Raw genomic sequence first — 25144 nt, 5'->3', positions numbered from 1 at the left:
TAATTGTATGCTTGTGTTTTACATTTTATTTTACTGTACATTGTATCTTTGTTGACATTATGTATGTAATAGTGTTACCCACTAAACTCTGTAGATTAGCAGGCTATAAATTTAACTAACTAAATAAACTTCCTTCCATAATCCAGGTATACAAAAAGCAGAAAACACTTCTTTCTTCACCTCTTGGTCTCTGCAGCCTACTCTTAGCATGAGTGAAGAGATGTACAGATCCCTCCTGGCCTCCTGGAAAGACACAGGTCTGACAGAATTAAAAAGAACTCCAGAAACTTAGAAAAGGACAAAACTCTCTCTTCCTCTCTTCTCTCTTACAATCCTATAAAGGAACTAGTTGGTAAGTGTCTTCCCACTCCTGTTCTAGGGTAAGTCCTAAATTAGGAGAGTACAATAGGACATGCTTGATCCTTTTAAATGCCACACCACTTGCTAAACTCCTGCTTCCTTTTGCTACTGGAGCTCACCATTCCAGAAATCCTCAGAGGAGGTATAGTTATGAATGGTATGCTCCTTCTCTTAAGTTCTCTACCCCAGAGTGTAACTAGGGCTATCTAGTGGAGACCCAAGGGGTATCTACACTGTCCTCCCCCCAAAAGAAGGATGGGGATGGACGTAACCGCGCGTATCTTATAAAATCTGGGGTCGGCGTGTGCAAGGGGGGTGCATATTTGTGCAACCCAGCGCACGCTGCCTGTTCCCTCCGAGGCCACTCCGAAATTGGAGCGGCCTCGGAGAGAACTTTCCTTCGCCCTCCCCCGCACCTTCCCTTCCCTTCCCCTACCTAACCCACCCCCCCGGCCCTATCTAACCCCCCTCCTACCTTTGTCGGCAAAGTTACGCCTGCTGAAAGCAGGCGTAACTTTGTGCGTGCCGGCCGGCAGCCCCGCTTTGTGTTCCAGTCCCGGGGGCTGGTCCAGAGGCCACGGCCACGCCCCCGGAACACCCCCAGGCCAAAACCACGCCCGCGTCGCTGCCCCCGAAATGCTGTATCACGCGTGACACGCCCCAAAACGCCGCATCGCTCCGGGCACGCCCCTGACACGCCCCCGACATGCTCCTTTTACAAAGCCCCGGGACTTACGCGCGTCCCGGGGCTCTGTGCGCGCCGGCGGCCTATGCAAAATAGGCGCGCCGGCGTGCGAGGGCCCTGCCCGCATAAATCTGGCCGGATTTACGCACGCAGGGCATTTAAAATCTGCCCCTTAATTTGTAGAAATCACCCTTAAGGAGGGAATTGATGTAGGGTTTAAAATTTAGTTGATGATCTATGAGGACACCCAGGTCTCTTACTGCACATAATTGGTGTGGTGTATTGGTTGTGTTCTGGGGTGTGTGGTGGGGAGTGCAGTCAGTATGGCTGGAGATGATGATTAGTTCCGTTTTTGATGTGCTTAGAGCTAAGTGGAGGTTGGATAGCATGGATGTTATTGAGGTAAGGCAGGATTCCCAGAAGTGCATGGATTCATCAATGGATTTTTGGATCGGGATGAGAATCTGCACATCATCTGCGTATAAGAAAACTTTCAGGCCCAGGTCAGACAGTAAGTGGCAGAGTGGTAGGAGGTAAATGTTGAACAGGGTGGATGATAAAGAGGAACCTTGGGGAACACCTTGTGTGATTGGGATGTGTGAGGATTGGTTTCTGTCAATTTTTACTATGTATTCTCTGTGGTTAAGATATGAGGAAAACCAGGAAATGGCGGTGTCAGCAATGCCTATTTCTGCCAGGCGGGTCATTAAGATTTGATGGTTAATGGTGTCGAAGGCTGCCGAGATGTCTAGGAGGGCGAGCAAGTAGTAGATTCCATGGTTTATGCCTTTGAGGATGGTATCTGTCATTGATAGTAATAGGGTTTCTGTATTACGGGCTTTACGGAAGCCAAACTGTGAGGGGTGGAGGATGTTGTAGTCTTCTAGGAAGTCAGAAAGTTGTTTGTTAACCACCCTTTCCAGAATTTTAGAAATGAAGGGCAGGTTGGAAATGGGTCTGTAATTAGCTGGGTCTGAGGGGGTCAAGATTGGGTTTTTTAAGGAGGGGTCTTACTACAGCAAGTTTGAGTGGGTCTGGGATGCTGCCATGTGTGATGGAGCAGTTGATGAGTTCAGCAATGGGTTTTGCAATGGTGGATGGGATGGAGAGGAGGGTTTGGGGGGGGAATGGTGTCTAGGATTGGTTTCTAATAAGGTCTAAGTGGGCTGTTTTAACAGTGGGTATTTCGAGATAGTTTATTTTCGGAAGAACAAAGGTGGCATGGTGGTTGATATAAACAGAAAGTAGAACATAGCCATATGGAGGAAGTATTATGAAATAATGAGTGAATTATTGTCAAAATTTTATATTGAATTTGTTGTCGAATTGGTAACCAGTGAATTTGTTTAAGTATAGGGGTGATATGGGCATTTCACGGAGTGTTGGTAAGGAGTCTAGCAGCACAGTTCTGAATTAGTTGAAGTGGTTGGATTGAGTATTCTGGGCGACCGATATATAGAGAGTTACAGTAGTCGATACAAGTTAGAATTAAAGACTGAGCAGAAATCATTGGGAAAAAGTAAAGGTTTGTGGTTTTTTAGTAAATTAATTCTATAAAACATAGATTTCGTAATAGTTGAAATGTGAGATGACATAGAAAGTTTAAAATCGATAGTGACACCTAAGTTGTGAACATGATTGTGTAATGGTATGGAGTGGTTATCAAAAACAAATATTGATGGTGGGGCACAAGCAAAGTTTGGAATAGTAGATAAAATGTACAATTTCAGTTTTAGCTGCATTTAAAGTGAGGCGATTATGAGTTAACCATGTATGTAAATAAAGAGTAGCTAAGGAAAAGGTATAGTTCCAGGATTCACAGTATGGAAGGATGAATTGGATGTCATCTGCATATAGTTTATAGTTTATATTGAGGCAGGATAAGAGGTGACATAATGGAAGAAGATAAATGTTGAATAGAATTGTGAAGAGGGCGGATCCCTGAGGAACTCAGAAATTGATAAAATTCCAATCTGAGTTGTGATGTTTAAAATTAATTTGTTGCAGACGAGACTGTAAATAGGATGTAAACCATTTGAGTACCTTGCCACTGTTGCCTATATTTCTAAGATTATTGCAGAGAATGTTGTGATCTAGTGTATCAAATGCAGTAGAGATATGTCTAAGAGAATGAGTATGTAATCTATATTTGAATCAAAACCATGGATTATGGAGTTGAATGATGAAAGAAGTAGAATTTCCGTACTGTGGCCTTTCCGGAAACTGTATGGGTTTGGATGTGAAATGTTATGTTCTTCAATATATTCATTGTGTTGGTATAATACCACAGATTTGATTACTTTTGCTGGAGTTGTTAGTGATGCACTAGGGTGATAGTTACTTAATACAATTGTGTCAGTTGATTTTTTCTTGGAAATTGGTAAAATTGAGGGTTTTTTTGAGAATTGTTGGAAAGGTACCAGAGGATAATTATGAATTAATTAGGTGAGTTAGAGATGGTGAGATTGATTCGTGGATGTCTTTTAAGAATTTGCCAGTACATGGATTATAGGGACTATTAGAAATTGTTATCTTTGAAAAAATATGGATAGTAGTGTCAACTGATATTTCTAAAAATTCTGTCCATGAGTAAGCAAGTGTTTGTTGTGTGTTATTTGGAATAGGTAAGTGGTCAAATTTGGATGAAAGAGTTTGAATTTTGTCTTTTAAATAACGTGCAAGATTGTTACAAAAAGAGTCAGATGGTGGGTTTGAGTAAACATTGTTTATTGTAGTTAGTGATTTGACAATGTTAAATAGTATATTACTATTACCATTGGCTGCTGATATTTTCCTTGCATAAAATGATTTTTTGTTATAGTTGATTTGCTTTTTTGTACTGATTTAGACAGGCATAGTAAATGGATTTTCGTTCAGGAGTATGATTTTTCCTCCAATGTCATTCAAGACAGTGTAGTTTGCTCTTCTTCTTCATCCTCTTTGGGTTGAGTCAGCTCATAATGCTCTCTGTGTATGGCTTCTTGACAGTTGCACCATTGGGAAGGAGACAATTTATTTGATATTTTTTCTGGTCTCCATTTCTCTTATGGTAGACCACAGCATGTTTGTAAATGTTGCAGCCCAGTTTTAGGTCTGATTACCTTCAGGTAATCTTGATGCTCCCTCACTCCCTGAGGGTCCGAAGATTTCCTCACTATGTACTTGTTTGCATGTTTGGCCAGCCAAGTGTCCCAATTTTCTTCAACAAAGTTCATTACATAAACAGGGACATATGGGTATTGAAGCCCAAACATAGCATGAACCTTTCTCTATATTATCCACTCTGCCTGGGATGCCCTATATAAGTTGTGTTTGTTTTCCATTTGACTGGGAACTACCTATGACTGATCAGCTACTGCCATTGATGCTGGTTGATTGAGGAGTTCTTCCTCCACTAGGAACTCAAGATTCCTGAAACATTAGTGGTTGCTGATGTCACCATATCTCCTGTTGATACTGGAAAGATGATCCCCCAGCAGAGGAAATGCCTGAGCTGGATTTAGAAGTAGGTGTTCCCATCGCCTTCTGATAAAGTTCTTGGTATATTTTAGGTTCTTTGAGGAGCAGGTTCACCTAAGGGGTTAACACCAAGAATTGCTCCTGTGTCTGCATTGGGCTCACTGACATGCACAATTTTCTTCTGTCGGTGCACCATTTAGATATGACTTGTCTCGATTTTCAGAGTATTTTAAACTGCTGGCTCACTTGCCTGATAACCTAGTTCAAGGTCTTCTATGGCTCTCCCACCAGGTCCAGCTCCACTGACTGGCTCTGCGATACTACCAGAGGGATTGCGGCTACTGGTCTAGCAGCTTCCAGGTATTTTGGCAGTAGAGCAAAGTCCACAGTGCAGTCCACTGTTGGCATCACTGGCTAACATAAGATTTGCCAAACTGGATCAGACCAAAAGTCCAAAAAGCCCAGTATCCTATTTCCAACAGTGATCATACTAAGTCACAAGTACCTGGCAAGTACCCAAACATTAAATAGATCCCAAGGTACTAATGTTGGTAACAAGCAATGGCTAGTCCTTATTGATGATGAATAGCAGTTTATAGACTTCTCTTCCAGGAACTTATCCAAACCTTTTTTAAACCCAGCTACACTAACTACCTTAACCACATCCTCTGGCAATGCATTTCAGAGCTTAATTGTGCATTGTGTAAAATAGAATTTTCTCATATTTGTTTTAAATGGGCTACTTGATAACTTCATGGAGTGCCTCCTAGTCTTTCTATTATCTGAAAGAGTAAATAACTGATTCACATTTACCTGTTCAAGTCCTTTCATGATTTTTAGACCTCTATCATATGCCCCCCTCAGCCATCTCTTCTCCAAGCTGAACAGACCTAACCTCTTTAGCCTTTCCTCATAAGGGAGCCATTCCCTTCCCTTTATTAATTTGGTTGTCCTTCTCTGTACTTTCTCCAGTGCAACTATATCTTTTTTGAGATGTGGTGAACAGAATTGCACTCAGTATTTAAGGTGCAGTCTCAACAAGGAGCAATACAGAGGCATTATGACATCCACCATTCTCTTCCTAACATTGGCCTGGATTTATCAAAATGCGGTAAGTACAAGGGGTGTGTTTTATGCTAATATAGTATTTTATCACAATTTGCATTAATTACCTGTGCAAAGAGTGATACCTTTTCAGATTCTGTGATAAGTGCCAGACCTGTTGTATTTCCTGCATTCAACCACTGGGGGACCAGAGAGAGAGAGAGAGAGAGAGAGAGAGAGAGAGAGAGAGAGAGAGAGAGAGAAAGAGAGAGAGAGAGAGAAAGAGAGACTGGCCATAATATCATGGCCCATAGGCAGGTATTTGTATCCCTATGGTAGGCCCACCTAGTAACTCGAGGTGGGGTTTAGGTATGAGTGTAGGGGGTTAGGGGCCACTTTGACATTCTACGTGACACCTACGAACAGAACAGTGGTCTCTTGTGAAGATTTGCTGGCCTTCGGAGTGAGGAAACTCACTCCAAGATGAGATTTGGGCAAGGTTCTCTCAACCTAGCTTGATGTAGTCCATCAAGCTAGGTTGAGAGAACCTTGCCCATATCTCATCTTGGAGTGAGTTTCCTCACTCCGAAGGCCAGCAAATCTTCACAAGAGACCACTGTTCTGTTCGTAGGTGTCACATAGAATGTCAAAGTGGCCCCTAAACCCCACCTCGAGTTATTAGGTGGGCCTACCATAGGGATACAAATACCTGCCTTTGGGCCATGATATTATGGCTAGGCTCACTCTCTCTCTCTCTCTCTCTCTCTCTCTCTCTCTCAGCTCTGAAGCTGTCAATTCAGCTGAAATCAGACACAGGAGACATTGCAAATGGCAATGAAACCTTACCTCACAGCATACAGTAAACACATTTTCACACACCTTACTGCATTTTGAAAAATGACCCCCATTGTTTGCTTTTTTGACTGCCACTGCATACTGAGCCACCGATTTCAATGTATTATCCACAATGATGCCTAGATATCTTTCCTGGGTAGTAGCTACTAATATAGAACCTACCATCATGTAACTTCAGCAAGGGTTATTTTTCCCTATATGCATCCCCTTGCACTTATTCACATTAAATTTCATCTGCCTTTGGATGCCCAATCTGCAATCTTCCAATCTCACAAGGTCCTCCTGCAATATATCTCAATCCACTTGTGATTTAACTACTCTGAATAATTTTGTGTCATCTGCAAATGAGATCACCTCACTCGTCATACCCTCCAGATCATTTATAAATATATTAAAAAGCACCGGTCCAAGTGCAGATCCATGAGGCATTTCATTGTTTACCATTTTCCACTGTGAAAACAGACCATTTAATCCTACCCTCTGTTTCCTGTCTTTTAACCAGTTTGCAATCCACAAAAGGACATCGCCTCCTATCCCATGACTTTTTAGATTTCTTAGAAGCCTCTCATGAGGGACCTTGACAAATACCTTCTGAAAATCCAGCCTTGAACTGTACTGCCACTTGTTCGACCTATGACAAGGCCATACAATGGATGCTGGAAACATCTTATTGGTCACAGCCTCCACAATAACATCTGGGCCTTCTCCAAACTCAAACACCCATCCTTTAGTGGTGTCAGATCTGAACCTGCCTACCAGCAGAGGGCTCAATTAAGGCTTGGACAATGGGCCGCTGGCAATGGTTTTGCCTTTGGCCTGGCTGACGCTGCCACAGCTGTTCCCTGTGGATCCAATGGGGATTTCTGTCTGATAGTGATGTGGTCAAAGGTGTTGGAAAATGAGGGGCCCCTGCAACATGGAACTGCTACTGCTGAACCATCTCTGGCCTCTGTAAACAGACTTGTGCTGCAGAGGTAACAGCTTGTGTTTATCGCTTGCAGTATTTGGAATGTGTGACACTCAGCAGCCACAGTTACAGTGCACTCCACTAGATATATTAACAGTCTCGATACTGGACCACCCTTGACTGTCAGATGTTTCAAATGCTTGTCCTGGCCCATCTGCTAGGAATGGGTTGGAGCTGAACAGACTGGTACTTGCCAAACTGATGGTGAACACCCCATTGTCTATTAGAGATGTGCTTCGTTGTTCGCCCGAAGTAGGAAATTGCCCGAAATTTCCTACTTCGGGTTTTTTTCGGAGGCCAGAAACCCGAAAAGAATTTTCCCCGACTTTCGGGGAAATTTCGGTTTTCGGGTTTGCCTGGGGGAGGGGCACACATTTTTTTTTTTTTTATTAAAACCCACCCCAAACCACCCCAAACATTTACCTTAACTATAGTTCACCACCACCCCCCCATCCCGATCCCTCCCCAAGACTTACAAAGTAGATCCCTGGTGGTCCAGCGGGGTCCCAGGATCCATTTGCCCTCCTCCGTGCCCATGTTTCTGCAGCCGTGCTCTTTAAAATGGTGACGCGCAGCCTCTGAACCCCATGTCACAGGGGCTACCGGCGCCATTGGTCAGCCCCTGTCACATGGCCATCGGCGCCATCTTGTGCTCCTGTCATGTGACTGGAGCTGACCAATGGCGCCGAAAGCCTCTGTGACATAATATGGGCAAAGGCTATCGGCGCCATTTTGATTACTGGCAGCCGACAACGAAATGGCTCCCGGACCCCCGCTGGACCCCCAGAGATTATTGGCAAGCCTTGGGGGGGTCAGGAGCCCCCCTTCTGACCCCCCAAGGCTTGCCAATAATCTCTGGGGGTCCAGCGGGGGTCCGGGAGCCATTTCGTTGTCGGCTGCCAGTAATCAAAATGGCGCCGATAGCCTTTGCCCATATTATGTCACAGAGGCTTTCGGCGCCATTGGTCAGCTCCAGTCACATGACAGGAGCACAAGATGGCGCCGATGGCCATGTGACAGGGGCTGACCAATGGCGCCGGTAGCCCCTGTGACATGGTGTTCAGAGGCTGTGCGTCACCATTTTAAAGAGCATGGCTGCAGAAACATGGGCACGGAGGAGGGCAAATGGATCCCGGGACCCCGCTGGACCACCAGGGATCCACTTTGTAAGTCTTGGGGAGGGATCGGGATGGGGGGGGGGTGGTAGTGATAGATATGTAAAAAAAGAATTTTAAATGCTTGGGGTGTTTTTTTTTAAAGATTCCTTTGCCGTTTCGTTTTTTGGCCCGGTTTCAGGTTTCCTCATTTCGTTTTTTCGAAAAATGAGACGAGGAAACCCGAAATTTACCACGAAGTATCCGAGTCAAAAAACGACTCGGCAGGAAAAAACGAAGCACATCTCTATTGTCTATGGGCCACCTTTCTTCAGAACATGATGGCAGACTATCATCCCATATCCTGGCTTGGTGGGTAGTTGGTGTCTTGATAATACATCAGTAATGGGAATCAATTCTATTAAATCACACAAACTTGTATTAATTTATACATAAATCAATATACAAATCTTACCTCAATTTTAAAAAACAAATATTTCACAAAATATGTTAATAACTTTATTTATTGCATTTTATCCCTTTGTAAACATAATGTTTTACACAAAAACATTCATTGTAAAATACATATTCAAGAGCATACAGCACATGCCACTTTCACAATGAATGGACACATCAATATATTAGAATTATTGCATATACCAAAGACTATCAATACTAAAAAACCATCACCCTCCTAGTCCCACACACATTAACACACCCATACCACATTCATTCCATATAAAAACTTTCCCCATAATATCTAAATATACATATCAATGCTCATGATATCCACTGAATCCCTGATGTTATAAACACCACTCTTCTTACTAAATGTATTCCTTCTTCTTCATTGGGCAACATTCACCCCTCTTCTTCATTCAGCAATATTCACCCCAACAAGGTGCCTTGTTTCACCCAGATAGGGCTTCTTCAGGGGAAATCTGTAAGCCACTCTGAAATTCCTCGAGTGTTGACCCCAAACATACAAGCGAGCTCCTAAAATATATATATATATATATATGATTAATACACCCACCAATAAATACCACTTCATAAGACCTTACCACAAAAGCCACTTACTTAATTTGAAGATACTCAGTACATGTCCATCATCTCCCCCCAATTTACTTTTTTATTTAGATTATTATTCCACTTTGCTCAGCACTTCAAAGTGGATTAAATTCAGGTACTGTAGGTATTTCCCTATCCCCAGAGGGTTTATAATCTAAGTTTGAACCTGAGACAATGGAGGATAAAGTGACTTGCCCAAGGTCACAAAGAGTGATGGTGGGATTCAAATCCTGGTCTCCTGGTTTGTAGCCCACTGCTCTAACCACTAGGCTACTCCTCCACTTCCTGATATTGACTATAAAGAAATAAGTAAATATATTAACATATCCACTCACTCCATAAGAAATATTCAAAATTATCATTACAACACTTACTTCTATTAACAAACACAGGAAACTGATGGATAATAAACTACATACCTCATACGAAGCAGCACCAGCTACGTCCCAAACATATGATATAGAATCAGTCACCGCTCTTGCTACTGTGACGTTACTTAACAACACATACCTGGAATACAAACCAATCGTTACAAGAAATGTTCACCCAACACCATGATATCTTCATGAAAAATAACTCACAACTCCATACTCACAAATTTGAGGCGCCATATCTATGTCTCCACAGGCGGCATACACCAGAACAAAACTGCCTCACCACTGTCTCACCTCAATTCTCACAATATTTTCACCAACCGGCAGTTTCTCCAACAATGATATACACCAAAACAAATCCACTGACTAACTCTCTTCTCATCACCAACTGGGTTTTTAAGGACTCTCAGAACCAATCATCACACTCCAAACATTACTCCACCCTCATTAAATCAAACACATCCCACCCGAACCCTCCATTCAAAACGTAACATCATGCAGTCAAACATACTCAACCAATCACTGCTCATGTAAACCTGCCCTAATATCTGAGGCCTCACCCAACACAATACCAAACATACGTACAAAACAACCAATCACTTTATGCCCTCATAACATCACGACCAAACCACTCCCATCACAAAAAAACAATGATCTATCACTAATTCACATCATCACTCGAATCATAACACTGAAACCAACCTCATCAAAACATCCATCAACCTCTCACCAAATACGTTCATAATGTTTACATATACCCATACTACACATTACACCCACTTAACCATACATACCCAACTATCCATATTCATATAAGTCTGCACAAACCCTTACTCCAACCCACATACCTCAATACATACCTAACCTGATAAGACTCAACGGGACTTATTAAAATGCTTCCCATTCAATCCCAATACTCAGTCCCATGGTTGATACATATGCCACCAAAAAAGAAACTTCTTTTCCAGCCGCCAAAGCGTCAGTGGAACATCCCCTTCAAACCCATCCCTCAATCATGTAATGACAAAAAATCTGACCTCATCAACCTGATGGCTGGCTTCTCTCCAGTGTCCAACCAAAGGAGCGCCCTCCTTACCAATGTGCAAGTTGCTCTTATGTTCGATAATCCTTTTCTGTATCTTATGCTTGGTATGTCCAATGTAAACAAGTCTACACGGGCATACCACAGCATAAATAACTTTACCAGATACACAACTAAAAATACCCCTGATCTCAAATGGTGTCTTCACCTCTGAATATTGATATTGTCGAATATCCAACCTATTATCACATACAGAACACCCCTGACATCCACGTGAGCAGTGATTGGTTGAGTTTGTTTGACTACATGATGATTATGTTTTGCGTGGCAGGTTCAGTTGGGATGTGTGTGATTTAATGAGGGTGGAGTAATGGAGTGTGATGATTGGTTCTGAGAGTCCTTAAAAACCCAGTTGGCACTGAGAAGGGAGTTAGATGGTGGATTTGTTTTGGTGTATATCGTTGTTGGAGAAACTGCCAGTTGGTGAAAATATCGTGAGTATTGAGGTGAGACGGTGGTGAGGCAGATTTGTTCTGGTGTATGTCGCCCATGGAGACATAGATGTGATGCCTCAAATTTGTGAGTATGGAGTTGTGAGTTATTTTTCATGAAGTTATCATGGTGTTGAGTGAACATTTCTTGTAACGATTGGTTTGTATTCCAGGTATGTGTTGTTAAGTAAAGTCACGGTAGCAAGAGCGGTGACTGATTCTATATCATATGTTTGGGACGTGGCTACTGCTGCTTTGTATGAAGTGTGTAGTTTATTATCCATTAGTTTCCTGTGTTTGTTAATAGAAGTGTTATAATGATAATTTTGAATATTTTTTTGGAGTGAGTGGATATGTTAATATATTCATTTATTTCTTTATAGTGGATATCGGGAAGTAAATTGGGGGGAGATGATGGACATGTACTGAGTGTCTTCAAAATAAATAAGTGGCTTTTGTGGTAAGGTCTTCTCTACGCCCCCGACTACAGAATAGTTCTCCAAACACTACTATTCTCCAAACTCGACTATTGTAATGCACTTCTTCTGGGCCTTCCATCCAATTCTCTCAGGCCACTACAACTCCTCCAAAATGCAGCGGCAAGAGCACTCTCAAACACCAAAAGATCTGAACACATCACACCAATCCTCCAAAACCTGCACTGGCTGGCCTTCCCACATAGGATTCAATACAAAGTGCTAACACTCATACACAAAGCACTATACACTGAAACATTCGACTGGCTAAGCCCGGCCCTACACTTTCAAACCACCAAGAGAGCACTCTACTCCACCAACACCGGACTCATCCCAACTCCATCACCAAAAATGGCCCACCTAACCTCAACAAGGAACCAAACCCTAACAGTGGCAGGTCCAACTCTCTGGAACAGCCTACCACCCCAAATCAGACTCAACCCCACAACCCAATCATTTAAAAAGAACCTTAAAACATGGTTCTTCAAAAAAGCATATCCAACAACCACCCTCCACCCTCCACCCAACACACAAAGATAAACACCCCCCTACCAGCACACACATCCTCCCCCTCTCTCCCCCCTTCCCACAACACCCCCCCCCCCCCCCACACAGAACCACGTAATCACATATTGTGGTCAACCCCAATGACTCAAGCTTTCTTATTATACTGGATACAGAGTTCCAACGCTTTCTATCTACCTCCTCTATTATATATAATGACTCCCCACAGACCAATTATTAGACAGGTTACAAAGATGCAATGCTAAATATCATAAAATTCATTGTAAAAAGTTACAAATTTCATTGTAAAAAGTTATAAAGTTCAATGTATAATGTTACATAATGTTACAAAGTTCAATACAATGTCACAAAGTTCCAATGTAAAATAGGAAATCTATGTTGATAGACCCCTCTGTTACACTGTAAATTGGTGTGATATGTCCGATGAACATCGGTATAGAAAACTAAATAAATAAATAAATGAGATACAGTAAATATATTACAAATATCTTTAATAAATTGCTTCAAAAACTTTAAAATATTCCAGAGTTAACAAGTAATCAGAATACAATGAAAATACATACAGTAATTATGTCATCAATACTTACTAATACATGTATCCTCATAAAAACAGAGCTCATATATGCATTCACACACAAAGCACTACTAACTGATTCCTTACCAACAAAGACAGAAACACTTTATACATATATTACAATGTATCATAATTAGTTAAACATTGTATCACTCTCAGTACAAGCTTGTAGTATGCTAAACAATGTTCTAAACAATTAACAAGTCTGTGTCCAAAAATAGTGAAAGCATACTTGATTTATATATGTTAAATGAATTCTTGAGATCTATCCATTGAAGAATTGGAGGAAAATATGTGAATCCTTGACAACTTATGCTATTGATGGGAATACATGTGCTGTTATGATTCTGTTAAAGCTGGCAATGAAACAACTGTGGTCTCAATGTATTCTTATCCTGTGTGAACAATTCACTGTATAGATATGTATCAGATGAGTCCCAACAAAGAAAAGTCTCTTTGTTTCACCACATCTAGGCTTCCTCAGGGGATGTGTGTAAATCAATCAAAACAAGATATACTGTAGCACAAACCCAATGTAAAAAACTATTGGGAAACATCCAAATCAGATCAAAGGTTGTATTATCTAGTATCCTCAAATAGTGGGTTCAAGATATGAGTTCATTGTGGTGAGTTTGATTCCCGCAACAATTTCTTATAAATATTGTTAACCGGTGTGTCTGAAAGGTTGAAATATCAGTAAAATCTGTTCAAATTCATATGTGTGTTACAGCTGCATAGTTTCTCTTTTTCTAGAATGGGTGTTCCTCAATACAAATGCACCATCATTGTATCTCCTTGCTGTCACCGTCGCAGCATTCTGCTAAAGCTACTCCTACCTAAGCTAATTGGAATAGTTCTCATATTAACCCCCAGCAGGTGACAAAAAATTATAGAATACAGAAGAACAATAAATAAATACAATTCCTGGGAGCTAGCATCATACTAAGATCTAGGGATGTGCATTTGTTTCATCTGTTTCCTATATAAGCATGTAATATGAAACGTATGAAACAGATGAAACGAATGCACATCTAATTGACATGTAATGGGAAACGTATGAAATGAATTAAACAAATGAAACGAATGCACATCCCTACTAAGATCTCCAAAGCCAGAAGGCAGGATAGAAACTGGCTCCACGAAGGTTTGCACATAAGAGCATGCTCTTTCAGCACAGTAGTTATGAAGCAGAGGACTCTAGGGTCAATGAATGGGTGGAGCCTAAGCAGCAATGATTGCTTTAGGAACTCAGTGCAGGAGTTGAGAGCCAAAACACACCTCAAAATGAAAGCAAAGTCTAATTTAACACAATACACAGAGGCAACTGGCAGAGACAATTCTTGGGTGAGCACACTTCTAGAAAGGTTCAAACTACATGTGAAGTACTGTAGTGTTACAGATTGCAACTACTAAAACATGTGGCAGCCTATAGACTTGGAGGCCCCCTTCATGGTGCACCCCATGAGGGAAAGGTATAGACAATAAAGATGTGAATCGCGTGCCCGATTGTCTTAACGATTGGGTTCGGCTGGAGGGAGAAAAAAATCTGATCGCTCGAGATGTGAATCGGAATCGGTTCCGATTCACATTGCTAATTTTTTTTTAGTGAGGCCCGACCCATGGCCACCGCCATCTTTAAAGATGGCATCGGCCATTCAGTGCTCCTACCATGTGACAGGGGCCGGCCAATGGCACGGATACCCTGTCACATGGTAAGGGCAAAGGGCCATCGGCGCCATCTTTATGAGTGGCATCCGACGGCCCGAGAACGGGAGATTGCTCCCGGGACCACCACTAGAGCACCAGGTAATTTAGAAATGTTTTGGGGGGATCGGGAGTGTGGGAGAAGCTAAGGGGTCATCTTTAAAGGGTCGGGTGGGTTTTTTTTAATCGGGCCATCGGCGCCATTTTTGAGTGGCAGTCAAAATGGCGCCGATGGCCCGAGAGCGGGAGATCGGTCCCCACGCCCCCACTGGACCACCAGGTACTTGTAAAAGGTTTTGGGGGGGTTCGGGGGGGTGGAGGAAGGTAAGGGATTAGTTTTATAGGGTCAGGCTGGGTTTAGGGGTTGTTTTGGTGTGCTGGTTTTCCCGCCCTCCCCCCAAATAACTCCCGTTAGTGGACACTAATGGGAGTAACGATTTTTCACGATAAATCGTGTACTGATTTTTGACGATTTAAAAAATTTCGGCCGATTTTTTTAAATCGTCAAAAAAGGATTCACATCCCTAATAGACAACTTCTCCAGTAAAAGTACCTGGGATTCTCTGGAGGCTCGAACATATTCCTATCCTTGCTGGTGGAAAAGAATGGGCTGGCATGGTGGACACACTGGTCAAACTGCCCAGGGACTCTCTGGAGACTGGTGGCTGCCCCTCCCCAGGGCACTATGGTGGGCTGTGATCTCCCACCCCGAACTGGAATAGGTTCACTATGCTGGAATTTGCCAAGGTAACCGCACAACTTTTCATGACAAGGAAGGCCTCTGCTATCAAATTCTGATGCACTTCTTCTCTATCAGGTGGCACATGCACTAGCTCCCACTCTCCTTGTGCTAAACTAGCTATGCCCTTCACTCGTGTCGATTTATAACTCCTGCATGGCTGAACATCAATGACTGGCTGATTGACATCACAAACCTGCACAATACTATCTTCTTCCACCTGTTTTGGTGCAATTTCTTCTGCTGAGCATCCCAAAGTGGAAGTGGTGGCCATTTTGTATACTTTTGCAGTTTTCACCAAAACCTCTTCAACTGCACAAAATTGTAAAACACCTCTCTTCTCTTCATCACCATTTGAATCCACTTTGTGTATACCCTCAGGTCCCTGTTCATGTGATATATTCTATAACTCCCTTTAGTGGATGTCCTGAATGCAGGGCCACACTATCGTCCCTGAGGCCACTTATTACCAATTTTTTCTTTTATCACACCAAAGCAGTCCTTTTGCACTGGGGTGCTGGGGTTCTTTCCAGCAGGGAGGACAATTTAATCTCTGGGGCCCTAGGCTCACAGGGATAGGCACCAACACACAGTCATGTAATCTTTTTCCTCTCAGATGTACTCATGTTTGGGATATCCTTGCTTTCGGGCATCTTGTATTCTTAAAGAAGATGCTGGACATTCTGTTGGAGTGTTCCAAAATACATTTACTGCAACAAAAAATACTTCACATAGCAACAAAGATTTTTTGATTAATCTTCTCACAAAAATTAAACAGTGTAAAAATATTTCTTGTCACAGTTCTATCAGTGTCACTTAGGTGGCAAACACTAGGCAATAACCCAATGTGGGCTCATAGTGGGGCCATATACACACATACACACAAACATATAGCAAGTCTGTCATATTTAAGGTCTCAAAAAGAAGTAGAATGTGAAGTAGAATATGAATCTTGATTTCCAGGTTTCCAATCTGTTGTTCTACTTACTAGGCTACCCCTCTCCAATCAGTACCCCCAATCAAGCTGTGGAATCTGTTGCCAGAAAATGTGGCAACTAACACAGTGGAGTTCAAAAGAGGGTTGGAAAAGTTTCTGAGGGAAAAGTTTATAAACAGTTATTAGTCAGGCAGACTTGGGAAAGCCAGTGCTTATCCTTGGGAGTGAGATACAAGAAATAGAGCAACTATTGGGGATCTGCTGGTACTTATGCCCTGCCCGGCACTGGCCACTGTCAGAGAAAGGGCTAGATGGACATTGGTCTGATCCAGTATGACACTTCTTATGTTCTTATAGGCATATTGAGTCTTCTCTAGCAGCAGCTGAATTTCAGCATCTCCCAGTTGGGTTGAATAATGTCTGCAGCATATTATTTCAGCCCAAGTGGGACATTGTATTTCAGTTCTCTTACTGGCTGCCAATATGCATGGGAAAAATATTTAGTTTTAATTTTTACATTCATTTTTCATTGTGTTTGATGTTTATTTAATTTTTTTCATTACCAACGAGAATCTCCTTGTGGTTGAAAACTGAATCTGTGGAGACTTTATGAACATCTGTTTGGTATATGTTTTTGTATGTTGTTTTGGGTTTTACATAATTTATATGTTCTTAAAAATCTTTTGAATATCCCTGATGCAGCCAGTTTGTGAAAATATATCCAAGTTCTGACTATTTAAGGCTTTCATACTATGTTTTCTTACTGGTTTAATGCATTGTTATTGTCTTTATTATCATCTATATTTATTAATAACTATATATGACCCTATTTATGAAAACTCAGTAATGAGCAATGTCACCCATTAATGTGTGTTTTAGTAAATAAACCCTATTGAGATTAATGGGGCTCATTTACTAACAATTCATATTATTGTGTATTATTGCATTTTCCATAAACAGGCCCCTTAATTTATCATTTTTATTTTGTTTGATCACACTAATTTTGGTTCACTGGTGTAAACGTCTTTGTAGTTTTTCTTTTATTTTGTTTTAGTTATTTTCCACATAATTAGATGGCAACAATTAACAGATATATCTTTTAGAAATTTAAATTTATTTTTTTTTTCAAAATTTGACAGTGTTCCTTTAGATGCAGAATTCATTTTAAATTGCTACCAGCTACTTATTAAGAACATAAAAAGTATCATGCTGGGTCAGACCACAGCCCATTGAGCCCAGCATCCTGTCTCCGACAGTGGCCAGCCCAGGTTACAATTATACTGATCTATAGCCAAAATGCTTCTGAAATGAATATAGTCAAATATTACTAAATCTGGGTTACTGAGAATGAAAATGATGCTTAAAATTGTTGATTGGCTTTAGTTTTCAAGTTATGCTACTAGGTCAGTGTATACAACTTTTAATTTGGGAACTGCAGTGGATAAGTGAGTTAAGAAGGGAAAGGAGCTTAAGTTAAACCAGAAATGACTAATCATCTTTGATTGAATGTGTAAGTAAATCTATGACTGGGATTGTGTGGCAAGGAAAAGACAGCATGGAAAGCCTTCTAGTTAATGGTAACAAATTGTATGTATTATCTATTTATTGATTTATTTTAAAATACTTATATTCCACTACTTGTAAAAAATACATTCAGTGTAGATTACAATTGAACATCCTCAATGAAATAATGCAATTAAAACATTGCATACAGCATAAAATAAAAAACCATAAAACAAACATATTAAAACATAAGAGATAAATGTGCAAAATCATAAAATATGTGTCAAGCTGCCTCATTAAATATCTCAACAAACAACAACATATTCAACGCCTTTCTGAAAACCTTTAAATCTTGTTTTTGCCGAAGCACAACTGGCAACTTATTCCATTCAGCAACTGCTGCTGAGGAAAATGCTCTTGCCCTCATTTGGGCCCCACTACATTTTTTTTTAACAGGGGGACTGGCCAACAAATTAGTACTCTCTGACCTCAGAAACAAAGCAAACAACTTAAGGAGTTGGAAGAAAATCTCCTCAAGGCATACAAAAGCCTTAGTTGCAACATGTCACTAAAGATATATATTTTACACTCTCATCTAGATTTTTTTCCTTCAAACTGCAGAGCAGTGAACGATGAGCATGTCAAGTAATTCACCAGGAAATTGCAACAATGGAAAAACAGTATTAGGGCAAATGGAGCCCATGAATGCTTGCAGACTATTGCTGGACAGTGACAAGAGATGTTCTATTTAATGAATACAAGAGACAAGCCAAGAAGAGCCAAGTAGCCATTGAATAAAGACTAAACTATTTACATATATATATACATAACAGTTTTTGGCCTTTTGTCTCATAGTAAATTTAATTTTTATAATCCTTTTGCTGATTTAATTTTTAAAGTGTTACATTAACAGGGCAGGTGAAATATTATGCAACCATAAATACATGAAAAGACCTAACTTTACAATTTATTATTAAAACTCTACTATCTATACAATAGACATAGATGTAAAATGTAAAAAATTAAATATCATGGAAACAGTAGCCATGAATTGCCGTATTTGAATTCAGCACATCAACATCAATAATAAATGGCACAAACAACTTCTAAAAGTTTGTATAACAGTGTTACCAAGCAGATCCCAAATTACCACTTGCCTTCTGCATTTCTAACATATAACAATTTTCAAAAGTCATTTCTAAACAGATGATGAACGCGCATAATGCTGAACTATTTCTAAAATGCTACTGCTAAACTTTTATTTTCATATGAACCTCTAGCATATCCTTGAAGAAGCCTCATGGTCACCCACACGGTCCTACACCCCATGGTTACGTCCTCTTTCTGCCACACAAAGGAACTGTTTTTTCTGCTAACTGCGCTTTCATATAACTTGCCTAATCGACTCCACTGTGTAAATTGTATATAATTCTTACCATATAAGCAATTACTCTCTGCTTACATGCTCTGCTCTCCAGTTAGAAATTGTTAACCTATCTTTTTTTTTCTAACAGCCCAGTTCCACACTCCCTGTTGTAATGTAACTTTCGCTTTCAATGTTAACTGGTTTACCCCCTAGTTTATTGTAAACCGGTACGATAAGACCTGGTCTTGAGCATCAGTATATTAAAAGAATTTAAATAAAAATAAATAAAAATCTTTGAGTGTCAGCTTTTCCTTCCTCCTCACGTTTCTGGTGCTACTGTGCAGGATCTCAAAGCAGCTGTAAGCATAAAATCCGTACAATAGCTGTAGATTTAGATTGGCAATGTGTCCAGTTATCTAGGTTATGTCACATTTTCTCACCTTCATTTAGATATCATCATCTCCAGAATGGAGATCTCAAGTCTTCAAATGTCATACATCAAATTTATTAAGAATAGCTTTGTCCATGGAAAATGAAAAAGAAAACAAAAATAAAACCAAGTTAATAATTTAGTTCAACTAAAAGCAAAGCAGATAAGCACAGAAAGGATATTCAGGTCTAACTTATTTTTCGTATCTGAAAATAAGTGAGGTACCATGGTGGGATATATTCTTTCTTTCTGAACAGTTTTTAAAGGGATTGTAATGCAGTTCATGCTCATAATTTCTTTGAAGCTGATACTTGGCAAGTTAAGTTACTGTAATTGGAAAAATGACACACTGTAATCATCAGTGCTGGACCAAGACATCTGCACTTCATTCAAACTTGGCAATAAAGGCTGTTATCCCAGCACTTAAAAATGCTTTCATCAGCAATTTAGACCATGACTGCCTTCTGAGTCACTTTTTATAAAAGAGTACATTGTCATAGCTCCAGTTTTTCTCAAACCCAGGCATCCTTTAAAGATTCTCATTCCAAATCTATGTACTTACAAGGCGTTCATTGGAATGAACAATGGCCCTAAGCGTATGAATGTGGAAGTTGTAAAGAGAAGATGGCAAGAGAAGGACTGGAAGACAACTTGGCGCATTTCCTGTTCAGTACAATAAAGCATCAAGCATTTCTTTATCAGAAGTCTGTGTATGAAGACCCAAAATTATAATCACATTATATGTTTAAAAAAATGTACCTCAAATGCTCTGAGTACCCAAGAAAAGTCACCCAAACATGCTAAGTGCTGTTCTGACTAGCGTAGCACATTATAGACTGAACCTCATTTCACTATGCTTGATCCTGATTATCCCTTTGGGTATATGCTGTGTTGTTTTTCGAATGCCATTAATCTCTGAATTTGTGCAGGAGAAATTTACTGAGCATGCTAAGATGATCTCATAAAGCCAAAACCATCTCATCTCATAAAGCCCAAACCATCCTTATATGCTACAGTCCCAAATAGCCTCATCTGAATCTGTTCAAAATCTCTTCCATGCTCCAACTCCTTAGGAAGCAATGGGAAAAGGGATAAAAAAAAAAGTAGAACATTTGAATTTATGGTGACAAAAGGTGTAAGTTTTCCTCAGTTAGAGGAAATGATTTATATAGATTTTTGGAAAGGCTCAGATATATGTAGAACCAAAACAAAATTTAAGTAATGTTTTTGCATTTGAATTGCATAATTTTTCTTGCCCTCACTCTTTCATGACCAATATTGGACCATCTCATATTTTGGAGACGACTGACTGGCTGTGTAGATGGTATCAATAAGAATGTTTCAACTTCCTCAACCATGGGATAATGTTTCAAGGTCTGTAGAGTAGAGATGGGGTCCAGGACTTCCCGGACAGACTAATAAACCTACTAAGGAGAGGTTTAAACTAGGATCATGGAGGGGTGGGTGAACAAAGTCCATAAAGTAAGAAAAACATCTAACGTGTGTATAAAAATAAGACTAAAGGGCAACATCTGGAAATCTATGTATGCTAATGCTCACAGTATGGGAAATAAAGTCTCAGATCTAGAGACAGTCATGGAAGAGACTGGCTTGGATTTAGTAGCTGTGACAGAGACATGGTACACAGGAAACCATGACTAGGATATAATTATACTGGGATACAATCTATTCAAGAAAGATTATGATAAGAAGAAAAGGAAAAGGAATGATGCTTTACACTAAAAATATTATTAAAGCAATAGTACTGCAGGGCTTAGGAGATAAGGAGGAAGTACTCTGGGTTAATCTGGAAAGAGGGAATGGAACATTCATTTGTATTGGTGTGAAAGGCAGACCCCCAAAAAGTCAGGGTGGATATGTTAAGCCTCACACCATGCATGTGCTGTAAGTCCAAATATCAACAAGTGTGAGGAGAAAACTTGTTTTTTAAAGGAGAATCTCAAAATCAATTACAGTTTATTCAAACACAATGTGGTGCTCAAGTGCAATTTTTTAAACAGTGGTTTCATTTTCAGTTTGCCAAGTTTGACAAGATGTAAAGCTTTTCACATAAACAACAAGGTGTTAAATTAAATTCCCTGAGTTGGCCATGTTTCACTGGATGGCTTCCTCGGGGGGAGGGGGGGAACATAGCTAGAGCAGAAGACATTTCAGAAATACACCTTATAGCAGCTGTCAAAATGTCCTCCCTCCCGCCCCCCCCCCCCCCCCACGAGGAAGCCGTCTGGCGAAACATAGCCATGTCGGGGGATTTAATTGAAACACCTTATTGTTTATGTCAAAGCTTCACATCCTGTCAAACTAGGCAAATTGAAAGTGAAATTGCTGTTTAAAACAAATTGCACTGGAGCACCACATTGTGTTTGAATAAACTGTAATTGATTTTGGGATTGCTATGAAGGGGAAGATGCTATTCCTAGGGAGTTTCAATCTGCTGGAAGTTTTTTTTTTGGGATATCCTGACTGTGGTATTTTCTAGAAGCAGTGAGAGCTCTCCTATCAACTGGTAACAGAGCACACACGGGATGGGGCAAAATTAGACTTGGAACAGTTTTTCTGATGTTTGAGTGGATGATCATCTGGGATCCAGTGAGCACCGGATGGTGTGTTTCAGAATTAGAGCACAGGCAGTGATGGTTCATTCTAAGGCAAGAGTCCAAGACATCAGTAAAACTAATTTTCTTAAAATTTTCTAATGTTCTTATGTTAGAGTACCTTAAGGAGTCAGCTGGATGGGAAATCTAGAGGAAGTAGAAGAGCAGTAGGCAAAACTAAAAGCAGATATTGTAAAGACAACTAATCTTTGTATTAGAAAAGTAAATAGAGATAAGAGTAAAAAAAGGCCACTATGGTTTTCTAAAGAAGTAGCTGAAAACTGAAGAAAAATGTTTAGAGTTCATAGACTAGAAAAATGCACTAAGAAGAAGCTGGGCAACAGTATCTGGACTGCAGAGGGGCAAAGGTGAGGGGGCATCCCTCTTGCCCCTTTTACTGATCAGGACCTCCATGGAAGGGATAAGTGGGGGCCAGGATGGTTAGCAGCCCTGTCACCTTTTTCAGAAAGGCGAAAGGAGGGTTGGAGGGACCTGGGGGAGGCCCTGTTTCATTTTTTTGTTATTGTTGTTTTGTTCCTTTTTTTTAATGTTTATTTCGGTTTGGTAAAGGAAACAAATCAAAATCACATTAAATAACAAGAAACCTGGAAAAACACACCAAAAAGTGAAAAATAAAACTGAAACAAAATTTCTGGGGTTGCACACCCCTACAATCCATGACTTGAAACACACAATACCACAAAAAAAGTACATTGTTACAGATCGATACTGTAACGTGCGGTTGAAGATTTCCCGTCTGTAACCTGCTGTGAGCGCACAATTCGGACACATAAGGCGATCCAGCGATACAGTCTCCAGTTTCACGCGTCCTTAGCGCTTCTTAAAACAGACGCATAACCCTTTCCGCACCCAGCATGTATATGATATGTAAATGAACAAATTAGCTGTATAATGAAGGAATTAGCTATTCCCCTCCGATACTGTGATGCGCGCTCAGATTATCTCCTTTGTAACCCGCTATTTTGCCGCGTCCTTAACCTGTTAGTTTACCGCCTACCCTCTACTTGGTGTTAGTGTGGTGTTCGAAAATTAAAACGGGAATAAAGTGTAAAAATGGGGGTAAAACCAAAGGGAGTAAAGTGTAAAAAACCATGGACGACCTCCATATTAACATTGCAGCATAAGTTGTTTATATATGTATAAATACCTGTCACTTTCCGAATCCCCCAGGCGTGCGGTCATCGAGGCGGCGGCGGGAGCCGGCGGGTGGGTGGGCGCGCGTTCGATCCAGGCGGCGGTGGGAGCCGGCGGGCGGGTGGGCGCGCATTGAATCGAGGCGGCGGCGGGAGCCGGCGGGCGGTTGGGCGCCCGTTCATCCAGGCGGCGGTGGCGGCGGTGGGAGCCGGCGGGCGCCCGTTCATCCAGGCGGCAGTGGCGGCGGCGGGAGCCGGTGGGCGGATGGGCACCTGTTCATCCAGGCGGCGGTGGCGGTGGGAGCTGGCGGGTGGTTGGGCGCGCGTTGGATCGAGGCGGAAGCAGGAGACGGCGGGCGGGTGTGCGTTGGATCCAGGCGGTGGCGGGAGCCGGCGGGCGCCCGTTCATCCAGGCGGCGGCAGCGGGAGCCGGCGGGCGGGTGGGCGCGCATTCGATCCAGGCGGCGGTGGGAGCCGGCGGGTGGGTGGGCGCGCGTTGGATCGAGGCGGCGGCGGGAGCCGGCGGGCGGGTGGGGCGCCCATTCATCCAGGCGGCGGTGGCGGTGGTGGGAGCCGGCGGGCGGATGGGCACCCGTTCATCCAGGCGGCGGTGGCGGTGGGAGCCGGCGGGCGGGTGCGCGTTGGATCCAGGCGGTGGCGGGAGCCGGCGGGCGCCCGTTCATCCAGGCGGCGGCAGCGGGAGCCGGCGGGCGGGTGGGCGCGCATTCGATCCAGGCGGCGGTGGGAGCCGGCGGGTGGGTGGGCGCGCGTTGGATCGAGGCGGCGGCGGGAGCCGGCGGGCGGGTGGGCGCCCGTTCATCCAGGTGGCGGTGGTGGGAGCCGGCGGGCGGGTGGGCGCACGTTCGAACCGCACGTTACAGTATCGATCTGTAAGTTAGCAGATGGTGGTAGAGTTGAAGCCAGGCAATTTGGCAACTATAACCAAGTGAAAAAGTGCGCCCTCACTTTGTACTCAACACTATAAAGTGGGAGACTATTAATTTTTAAAAATTTTAAATATAACATTGTTATTATTCAGAATCTATAAGAAGACACAAGTGTGCCCTCAGTCCTGAAATTGTCACTCTGATATCTGTGTGGATGTGATCCTTAAGCTCTACCTCGTTGAGCAGGAAGGGGTTGAGATGATATCCATAGACAGACCCTGAACAAATGCAGAATACATAACCACATTTTAGAAATAGAAACATGCAAAAAAGATTCTCTACTGGAAACTCAAAGAAGCCAGAATATGCATGTAGTGGAACACTAGCGAAAAAACAAAAAATGCATTTCCTCCTGAACTGTGCAAAACACAAATATATCATGAGATGCACATTTCCAAAGTTGACATGTTCCATTTATTAAACTGAAAATAAAATGCTTCCTACCTTTTTTGGCTGGACATTTTCTAATCATATTTGTCCTCATTTCTTTTTCTCTGATTTTCTCTTGTTGATCTCCTAACCTCTTTTTCAGCGACATCTGTTCATTTTCCATTTCTTCTTTCTCATGTCTTCTTCAGTTTCCTCTCTACATCCCACTCTGACATTGATCTTTGTTATCTAATTTTACTCCATTTCTCTAACTCTTTATGCTTCATTACAGCTTCTCCCCCTACAGTTCTCCATGTCCCAACCCTTTATCTCCTCAACTCACCCTGCTATTGCCCCCTCTCA

This window comes from Rhinatrema bivittatum, chromosome 5 (assembly GCF_901001135.1).
Source record: "Rhinatrema bivittatum chromosome 5, aRhiBiv1.1, whole genome shotgun sequence".
NCBI classification, from domain to species: Eukaryota; Metazoa; Chordata; class Amphibia; order Gymnophiona; family Rhinatrematidae; genus Rhinatrema; species Rhinatrema bivittatum.
Note: the sequence above shows the minus strand (reverse complement) of the source record.